Raw genomic sequence first — 11029 nt, 5'->3', positions numbered from 1 at the left:
GCAAACAGAATACTGAATAGCAAGAAGAATCAAGCCAATGAAACTGGTTGTTTTCTAAATTACTTCTGTCTGTCCCAGTACCCAAAAGAACTCAAACTCCACCATAAAGAATAAGTGATATTATACCCACAGAGTCACTTACGTTTGTATGCTTTAAAACATTGTCCCAGATGGGCAAGGGGGTGCACGCCTTTAATCCCAGCACTCCAGAGGTAGAGGCAGGTGGATCTCTGAGTTCAAGACTACTGTGTTCTACAGGGAGTACCAAGACAGCCAGGGTACACAGAGAAACCATGTCTTAAAAAACCAAAACCAACCCACCAACCCACCAACCCACCAACCAACCAACAACAACCACAACAATAAGCCATTGTCCCACATTCCTTTGACTTCGGTGGGTAACAGGCTTAAGTGGTTAGACTTCCTGTGCTATGAAGAAAATCTGGGGCTGCAGATGTAGCCCCGTGGCAAGCACCAGGCTAGCATGCATGAGGCCCTGAGTTCATGTGCAGGACTGCAGAAACAAATAAACAATCAAGCAAACAAACAAGCTCCACAGTATTTGTTAGCACTTAAGACAATGAAAACTGCTCTAACAGCTTTGTTTTTCCATTTGTTTGTTTTTCCTCTCAGTACCGGGGGCTGAACCCATGGAAGTGTATGAATGTTTGCCTACATGCATATATGTGTACCATGTGCATGCCTGTTGTCCAGAAGCCAAAAAAGGTGTTGAATCCTCTGGAGTTACGGATAGTTAGTTGTGAGCTCCCATGTGGGTGCTAGGAACCAAACCCAGTCCTCTGTAATAGCAGCCGATGCTTTTAACTGCAGAACTATTCTTCAGCCTTCTCACTAGCTTTCTTATACTAATTTATAGATGGCTCTGCTAACTATTTTTATAATGCTGGAGTATGATTCAAGACTCATTTAGCCATAGAGTGCTTTTCTTTCTTTCTTTCTTTCTTTCTTCTTCTTCTTCTTCTTCTTCTTCTTCTTCTTCTTCTTCTTCTTCTTCTTCTTCTTCTTCTTCTTCTTCTTTGCCTTTTTTTTTTGAAACAAGAGTTTCTCTGTGTAGACCAGGCTGGCCTCGAACTCAGAGATCTGCCTGCCTTTGCCTCCTGAGTGCTGAGATTAAAGGCGTGCACCACTACCACATTCACATTTTGCCTATGTGTGTGAGAGTGTCTGATCCCCTGGAGCTGGAGTTACAGGCAGTTGTGACCTGCCCTGTGGGTGCTGGGAATTGAACCCAGGTCCTTTGGAAGAGCAGCCAGTGCTCTTAACCACTGAGCCATTTCTCCAACCACCTCCCACACCCTGCCCCCAGCTATGGAACTTAGGTCGCCAGACCTATGGAGCAAGTGCCTTTCCCTGCTGAGCCATCTCACCAGTCTCCAGTGCCTATATTTAATTCTTATTAAGAGTAACATATAGGAGCCACAAAGCCTTATAGGTCATTTAAATTGACAAGTTAAAGCTGAGCAGACATTGACAGGACTCTTTCCTCCAAGCACCCTGCTTTGTTTGTCTTTCCTTTCTTTTCAGTGTTTTCAATCCTGGCTCTTGGTCAACAGAAAAAGAAGTGACCACCTCTGCTTCAGATATACAATGTACAGATGCTTAATAAAAATTATGAAGTAAACAAATGCATCTTGATTTAAATAACATACTTTAAAACCTTTGGAGAAAGTTAAGGTACAGAAGGTTCTCCCTTCAACAACACAACTCTCACTGAGGAACAGCTAATAATAGATCAGGGGGTCACAGACTACTCCATTAAAATGTGCTCAGTGCTTGTTTCCTATGTACCATATGCACCACCTTCTCTCCAGCTCACATTCTCTCATGGAAGATGTACATTAGTGCCCTCACATGGAGGGGAAGTTACTAGTCCCAGGTAACATTGTGATTCCACGGCAAATATAAGCTCTGAAGCCAAGTAAACTTGATTTCAAAACCCAGGGTCTTCCTGGACAAATCATGTTGCCAGGAGAAAGAATCCTTTCTTTCTAAGCTATAATCTAGCAGAAACAATTCTTTCCTTCTCCTAAGCACGGCTACGTGTGCTCTTATTATTTATAAGGAGAAACCATAGACCACAAAGAGTAGTTATGGGGGGAAGGCATTTAAGTAGAGAAGAGGGGGAAGATTAGCTTGACCTCGGAGAAGATTTAAATGAGGCCTAGCACACTAAGTATGATTAACAAAGAACAGAGGGCACTTGTAAGGCACTGGAAGTGATGTAAACACGGACTGCAGCAGGAACTTGATTAGCATGGCCGCAGGTGCCATGAGTGGCTTGAGTGGATTTGTCAAGGAAAGCAGTGGGAATACCCAGGCCGGTTGCAGGTGTCTGTGAATGCCAGGATAAGGACTGGGAATGTATGCAATGAGGGGGCGGGGGTCACATCAGACACAGGGTCAGGAAATAGCTCACAGGACAGGTTACTGCAGGTAAAGTCTGGGGAGAAAGAGGCCAAGGCAGGATTGTAGTCACTGACACATGAAACACGGCTCCTGAATGACTTAACCAACAGGGACTGAGAAAACGGCAACTGAGTTGCAATGGGTGTTGCCTAATTAACAGCAACTGGATGGCTTTGACAAGAAAGAAGGGAGAGATTACAAGTTAGCAAAAGTGAAGAGATTGATAGGCAACAGAAAGGAGGAAAAACAAATTTTGAAACCAGAGAGGCATGCTCCCGCTCCCCCCCACCAACCCCCACACAACCCCCACACCCCCCCCCCCCCACGCCATAAAGAATCATACTAGTTAAGAGCAAAAGTCAGGCAGTGGCAATGGTGGCGTACACTTTTAATCCCAGCAGCACTCAAAGACAGAGGCAGCTTGATCTCTGAGATCCAGGACAGCCTAGTCTACAAAATGAGTTCCAAGACAGCCAGGGTTACACAGAGAAACCCTGTTTCAGAAAAACACAAACACAAAACCAAACAAACCCAAAACCATAAAGTGTCTTTCACTGACTCTTTTAACAAATACGTATGTGTACTCAGTGTGTGGGGTACTGGCGTTACATACAGAAGGAAACACATGTGATTCCTGCCCACATGCAGTGTCCAGTAGAACGGATGATAAAGAAAGCAAAGCATAGCCAGGTGTGGTGGCGCATGCCTTTAATCCCAGCACTTGGGAGGCAGAGGCTGGTGGATCTCTGTTAGTTCGAAGCCAGCCTGGTTGGTCTACAAAGTGAGTCTAGGACAGTCAAGGGCCACACAGAGAAACCCTGTCTCGAAAAACCAAAATAAATAAAAGAAAAAGAAAGCAAAACACACAGGCCACTAGCACAGCTACGGTGGGGTGTGCTGAGGGCACCTTGCTGGAGAGAGACTTAGCTTGAAGTAAGATTGGAGATTGAGTGGGAGTAACCCAGGAGACGAGAAGAGTTGCAGATGAGGCAAGAGTCTCTGAGGCAGAGGAAATATATGAGCAAAGGTCTGGAGTCAAGAGAGCACAGTGTGTGCTCAGCTAATTGTTTCATAGAGGTCTCATGCAGTTTAGTGTGCAGCAAGTGGGGGCACCATCAGAGTTGGGAGTGGAATGAAGGGTGTGTGTGTGTGTGAAAATGTTACTTTTCCTCTAATCTTACTCCATTGATGTCTACAATTAATGCCCAGCAAAGTGGTAAAATGATCTTCAAGACAAAGTGAAATAAACTATACTCACAAAGACAGATATAGAATGTCCCATATGTCAAAGTTAAAAAATGAGGGCATGAAAGTAAAAGGGGAACAGTTAAGGACGCAGAAAGGGAAATCAGGAGAGGGAAGGTAAGAGGATAATAAAATGTAGAATAGACAGTTTTTTAATAAAGAATGATGCTTGAGAAGTTGGAGAAGCCAGACCATAGATTTCCCAGTCACATGGCTTGTGGACATTTTAAAGAAGAGCAGTCTTAAGCAAGAACATGGCATAATCTAATGAGGGCCACTAGGACACTTGCACCTAAGAGCGAGGTGGTGAATAGTGGCTTGATTTCTTCAGAGCTAAGACGCTAGAATCAAGAGAAACAGGTTCGAGAGCTCTATTCTGGATCCCGGTGTCTGCATCCCTGAGGCATTATGGCTTGCTGTGAGATGGCTGAAGGCTAGCTTTTCCAAGCTCCTTTGTGTAGCAGTAGCCATAACACTGTAGTACTTAGCCTGGTAGTATCCCTTCCTCTTCCTCCTTCCTGACTTAAATACTGAGTGAGTTGTTGCAGCTCCTTTATGGCCACATGGGAAAGGTCAAGTGAATGGATGACAGTCACGTATGTCAGCTGTCGTCTGTGTGCATAGATGATGTCCTGTTCATTCATTGGATTTGTGTTACTTGCAATTGAAAAACACCTCATAATGCAATTGAAAACCCTCCTCATATTGGGGCTCTCTTGGGCAGCAGATATGACCCATTTGGAAGGCTACAGAATGTCAGGGAACCATTTGCAGAGCTGGTGACTATATTCAAAGCAGCGGGAGAGATACTACAGGAAGTAGGAAAAGTGCGGAGGTCAAAGCCAAGACTTTTTTTTTAGAAAGTCGTAAATCACTTAATGACAGGTCTGTGAGCAATTCATTCATTATTAGATGATTTAGTCTATGTGCGCACCTTATGATTACACAGACCCAATGGCTTAGCTTATTACTCATGTAAGCTATACGCTAGCTCTAATACTACAAGCCTGTCCAGCATGTTACTGTGGTAAATGCTGTAGGCACCATTGTGCCTAGGTATCCGCACACATCAGAAGATGAAAAAGCTCAAGGGAAGTTTTCAGGTCTGTTGTAAACTTATGAGACGACTGTTGGCTGAAAAGTCTGTGCAGTATATGACTCCATTTAAAACAGTATTTAGAAGCTGGAGAGAGAAAGAGGACAGTAGAACCAAGCAGCTAAAGATAAAAGAGGACAAATATTGGGAAACTGTTGTCTTAGAAGCCAAGATTAGAGAGCTCTCAAAAGAAGAGCTACCAATAATACCTAGTAAGGAGCTGTTGACAAGATTCCTCTTCTTCTGGCTACCTCCTTACCCTCTACCCTCCAGGACTTTCTCTCTGAGCCCCACTCCTCCACAGGCATCCACCCTCATGTGTCACAGTAGCTTTGAGCACTTGCTCCACAACAGCGTTTCTCTGACGCATTCTAAAATCATGGCTTTCTGTTTTTTCCTGCCTCGCTCTCACCTGTTCTCCTTTTAGTAGATTATAATCTAAGGAGGAAAGAGATGATGGCTGTCTATTTTACAGCTATATCCCCAGTGCCCGGTACACCATAGAAGGCTGAGAAAAGGTTCCGTGAGATCAGGAGGCCACCCCTGCAGGAACATCTAGGGAAATAGGGGTAAAGTCAGTATCCAAGAAGTTACGTAATTAGAAAGAAACAGGATATTTCATGGGGTATGTCCACGGTTGTTGCTAAAAGCCGGTGACTGAGGGGGAACTGTAGGCAAATCGATCATAAAAAGCTGGAACGGCAGGTAGTGTGGAGGAGAAAAGCGGGACCCCGAGTGAATCTCAAGCTAAAAGGCATAGTCTTCCTTTTCTCTTCCTCTACACAAAACAAAAACAAAAACCAAAAAACTGCCTGAGGTCAGGTTAACAGTGCCAGCGTCTGGCGCGAGGTGGGTAATCAACAAATCCCGAAAGATTTATCTCTGTGTCTGCAGCGCTCAGCACAATCCTGGCACCCAGAATGCACTCAAACAAAGGCAAGAAGGCGAAAGGCCAGCATGTAGGTACCCCTCGGAGGAACGCTAATCGCCCAAAGTTAATCGCCACAGAATCGCGCCCAGGGAAGGAAAAGGAGTGAGTTTCCAGTCTCACTGGCGCGCCACCTTCGCTGCCCTTCTGTTTGCACGCAGCCTTCTATCACTTGCCGTAGGACGCGCGACACTCGAAGAAGAAAGCAACACCTCACTCCAGATAGCATCTACCAAACCCCTCCCTCTCAACCTCAGACCCAAACAATCCTGCTTACCAGTCTGACAGTGTTCCGGCTCCAAGTCCCTAGCACACGCGCTGCAGCCATCTTACTCCGGAAATAGCCACCAGCGCACAGCTGGGAGAGACGCCTCCTCTAGGTGGCCAATCCCGAGACGCGAGGCGCACCTCCCTGAGCGGCCAATAGGATCGAGGGAACGAGCCTCCCACCCAGCAGCCAACCAGAACGCGGGGCGGGGCCGAGTGAAGCCCGGGGCGTAGTGGGTGAGGATGGGTTGGGGGTAGGGGTGCGGTGGAAATGGAGAGGAGGGAGCCCAAACAGCCAAGTTTGGGGGTGTTAAGTAGACTCGCACCAAGAATCAATCATATTTACAGTTCAGATAGTGGAGGGACGTGATGTTTAGGAGGAGCAGAGATGGCTCTGGCAGAGGACATCGGTTTAATCTCCAGAGCTCAAAATCACATACTACTCTAGTTCCAGAAAATCCGACACCCACTTCTGGTCATCTCGGAACACCTGCATGCATTTGGCGTACATGCACACACTCAGGTGCGCGCACACACTTACACAAATAATAATTAAAAAAAAAAAAAAAAGGAATATGTTAAGGACACACAAGAAAGGGAACTAATTAAAGCCCTGAGGGGTCAGTAGCAAAATATCTTGGTGTCGTGCTGTGACTACAATAAGGGCAGCAAAATAGGATGTTTCTATATTCTGTAACAAGGCTCTGGAGCATGACTTTTTCATAAGTCCATACAGGAAGCAGGAATTCCTCCTCCCGTGTGGTGTCCTTGAGATGGTCGAGATTGGCTTCTCACGTCTAAAATAAACACAACATTATATTGTCTTTCAGTCTTAGAGGATGTGGCCAGATGGAGCAACCTAGCATAAAAACAAACAAACAAGGAAACAAAATGAGTCACAACTTCTACCCTGAATTAGTTTGCCTTTTGAAGAACTGTCAAACGGAGCTCAAGTAGACCCAGTCAAGGAAATACCAGGAACCCAGCTCTGTGAGGGTGAACCTGGAGAGGGAAGGCAGAGATATCACACTGTGGATTGAAGGCCAGGCAGCCCGAGCTATATGGTGATATCCATTCTTTAAAAAAAAAAAAAAAAAAAGCAGGAGGGAGAGAGCATGAGAGAGGGAACCAGATTTTTCTTTAATAGATGGTATACAAATGGTTATGTTTGTATAAATGTCCAATGGCATTCAACTGTTCTTGCCTTAGAATAACAATCATCTGCACCCATGTCTAAGGGATGAGAAAGAACAAAACCGGAAGGAAGCAGGGGCAATATAAAACCTCAGCCTTGGAACAATCAGTGCGTGTGAAATGAAATCTCAGCTTTTGCACACCTGTTTAACTTTGCACTGACACACTATTTTTGCCAGTCAGTGTAACACATACATCTACTGTAGTCAATAAATATAAATTATATAAATAGGTATAAATCATCACTGGGCAGTGGTGGCATATGCTTTTAATCCCAGCACTTGGGAAGCGGAGGCAGGTGGATCTCTGAGTTCGAGGCCAGCCTGGTCTACACAGTAAGTTCCAGGACAGTCAGGGATACACAAAGAAACCATGTCTCAGAGAAAAAAAAAGTATAAGTCATTGCCTTTATCAGAATATGTGCAATAGCCAGATGTGGTGGCACATGTCTTTAATCTCAGCACTTGGGAGGCAGAAGCAGGTGGATCTTGTGAGTTTGAGGCCAGCCAGGTCAGCAAAGTGAGTTCCAGGACAGCCAGGGCTGTTCGACACAGAGAAACCCTGTCACCACCCCCCACACACAAACACATGTCCCAAATATGCAATAAACCAAAGAACTTGATTTTATAAACTTTTCCCCTTAAACTTCTTTTTTTTTTTTTTTTTTTTCTTTTCTTTTTCGAGACAGGGTTTCTCTGTGCGGTCTTGCCTGTCCGGGACTCACTTTGTAGACCAGGCTGGCCTCGAACTCACAGCGATCTGACAGCCTCTGCCTTCCAAGTGCTGGGATTAAAGGCATGCACCACCATGCCTGGCCTTCCCTTATACTTTTTATCGGCACATTGAACAGACTCGATAATCCCGCAAGCTCCTGCTTGCACAATGAGAGACAGTAGTTGCTCCTAACAAATGAATAATGAATAGGCTCCTGACGGATACTATGTAACTTTCTTCCTTTAAGGTTTCCGCTAATTCTTATTTTCAGGAAACAAGTGCTTTACTTCTTTTCTTTATCTGCATGCCTCCGTGGACACCTTTCCCATATCTGACTGTGCTCTTATCTTTCTTTGTAGCCATGGTCTGGAGCCTATTCACTAGCCCTGAATGGAGTATCTCTAACAAGTGCCAAATGACATAATTCTTGACTAACCAACAGTGGTTTGGTTTGTAAGACCAAGAGGGAGGGACCCAGGGAAGAAGGGGAGAGAGGGAGACAGACGGAGACAGAGACTGTAAAATGAACCTAGGGCCCTGCACAAGCCAGGCAAGCCCTCCACCACTGCCACTGAGGCCCCCAGCTATCTGCTTCTCTATCTACTAGTTTCATTTTGAGACAGGATCTTAGTAAGCCGTCTGGGTAGCCTTGAACTTATGATTATGATTCTACAATCACAATGTAACTCTGGCTGGCCTGGAATTGGAATGTACACTAAGCTCCCAGAGATCTACCTCCCTCTGTTGATTAAAGGCTTGTGCCACCCACACCTACCCTGGTTAATGATTTTCAATGCTTCATGCTCTTAACCTGTTTGCTTTCTGTTGTGTGTACTTCTTATCCATTGTTTTCTTATTAATAGTCTCCCTGTCCTTGAATACATAGCATTGTATCAATAAAATAAAATAAAATAAAAAGGTCTGTTGTATTTGCTAGGCAGACTTGCTAGGCAGCCCAATCTTCTTGTTGACTTTTCTTGTTGGCTTGAGTAGGAGCTCTCTAAACTATGCAATAACTTTTACAGAACTGAGATTCGCTCCTAGTTTTTGGTTTGATGATTTCCAGTTCTCAAATACACAATAACCTGAAAGCTCTAACTTCAATGATCTTGTGGGTTTTGTTTGTTTTTAGTGGCATTGATGTTATTTCTGCTTTGGGACTGTTGTAAATAATACTGCTTTAAACATTTAGACAAGAATGTTTTGTGTAGACACATTTCCTTTTCGTTTATTTCTGTGACAAGGTTTCTTTATGTAACAGCTTTCCTGGCTGTCCTGGAACTCTGTAAACCTGCTGTCTTCAAAACCCTGCTGAGCTGTATAGATGTGTTTTCACTTCTGTCAGGGACAGAATTGCTAGAACACTGGGTAATGCAGTGTTTAAGCTTTTGAAAACAGCCTGGTCAACTCTCAAAAGAGAATCTCAAAAGAAAGTCAACCAGGCTGTTTTCAAAATGGACTGTATCATCTTGAAATCCCATTAAGAATACTTCAATGGGGCTGGGGAGATAGCTCAGAGGTTAAGAGTACTGTCTGTTTTTCCAAAGGTCCTGAGTTCAATCCCAGCTAAACACACACACACACACACACACACACACACACACACACACACACACACACGATAATGCATGGCAACTTTCTGTTTTCTGCTCCTAGAAAAGGTTGACTTAACTTTCTAGAATAGAACATGTTGTTTGGGGAACCTGAATCTGTGTTTCTGGGTCAAGATCTCTCAGTTCCAGCTCAGAATGAGCTATTTTTTATTCTCTTTGGAGTAAGAACAGCATTTTGTATCATTAGGCTGTCTTTCTCTCTCTTCTTTTCTTTTTTTGAGATGAGGTGGGGAGTGGGGGGTGGGGGTGGGGGTAGGGTTGACCAGATAAACCTTGAAGTCTGCATCGAGCGTTGGGATTAAAGGGTGCATCACCACACCCAGTTAGTGCATCAACAGTCTTAAGTCTATTTATTTGTCAGAGCATATGCTTTTTAACTCCAAATAGAGATGTGGGGTTTCTTTAATGTTGTCATCCACTTCTTGAATTTACAATGTTTTGTTATCTTGTGTCATTTTATGTAATGTTTACAACTTCTCAGGTCATCATTTTTTCTGGTCTGTCTTTCTTTCTTCTTCTTCTTCTTCTTCTTCTTCTTCTTCTTCTTCTTCTTCTTCTTCTTCTTCTTCTTCTTCTTCTTCTTCTTCTTCTTTTTGGACACAGAATTCCTCTGTATAGCCCTGGCTATCATGGAACTTGCTCTGTAGGGCAGGCTGGCCTGGAAGTCAGAGATCTGCCTGGCTTCTGTCTCCCGAGTTTTGGGTTGAAAGGTGTATATTACCACACTTAAGTGCACATTTGTTCTTTAGAAATTCATGTAGAAAGCATATGTAGAGTTTGGCCTGGATTGATTATTGGTTAAAGACAAGAACACTGGCCTCACAGTTTTTATTGTGGCCATCAGCACAGCATGATAACAGTTTATTTAAGAGTTATTAGGGTCAGGGATATTTTGGTCTTCTGGTCCCTATTAGAAAAGAAATAAAAGCTAGGCACTGTGATGCACACCTATAATCCCAGCACTCAGGGACACAGAACTAGGTTGGATCTCTGTGAGTTCAAGGACAGCCTGGTCTACAAAGCAAGTCCACGACACCAAGACTACACGGAGAAACCCTGTCTCACCCCCCGCCCCCAACCAAAACAACAACAACAATGACAAAAATAAAACTAAGCGAACAAACAAACAAACAAAAATTGAGAGATGGAGAGAGTTACTGAGGAGAAGGAGAGAGAGAATTATTCATCCAGTGTGGTCACACTGGTGTGAGATAAGGAACAAGAAAATCCAATGACCCCTGCCCTCCCCCACCCCAAGTCCATCTTTGAGGTTTAGATTTGAAGTAGAAGGCTGGAAGTTAAATACCTAAGCAGTCCAATCAAAGTGTGGGCCCATCACTGATGCTCCAATCTCTTCTGCAAGGTGGTCTGACAGGCCGTCAGAACTGTATGGAAGACAAGCTCTCTCTCTGGCCAGTACCAGGCTTTAGACTCCTTCTGCCATGGACACAATTTCTGGGAAAATCCCAGTCCCAACTCTCTGTAGACTATACTCATTCCTGTAAGGTCAGTTACAATATTATCTGCAGTTTCTTGGCTAGTTTC

Source organism: Acomys russatus, chromosome 23, assembly GCF_903995435.1.
Source record: "Acomys russatus chromosome 23, mAcoRus1.1, whole genome shotgun sequence".
NCBI lineage: Eukaryota > Metazoa > Chordata > Mammalia > Rodentia > Muridae > Acomys > Acomys russatus.
Note: the sequence above shows the minus strand (reverse complement) of the source record.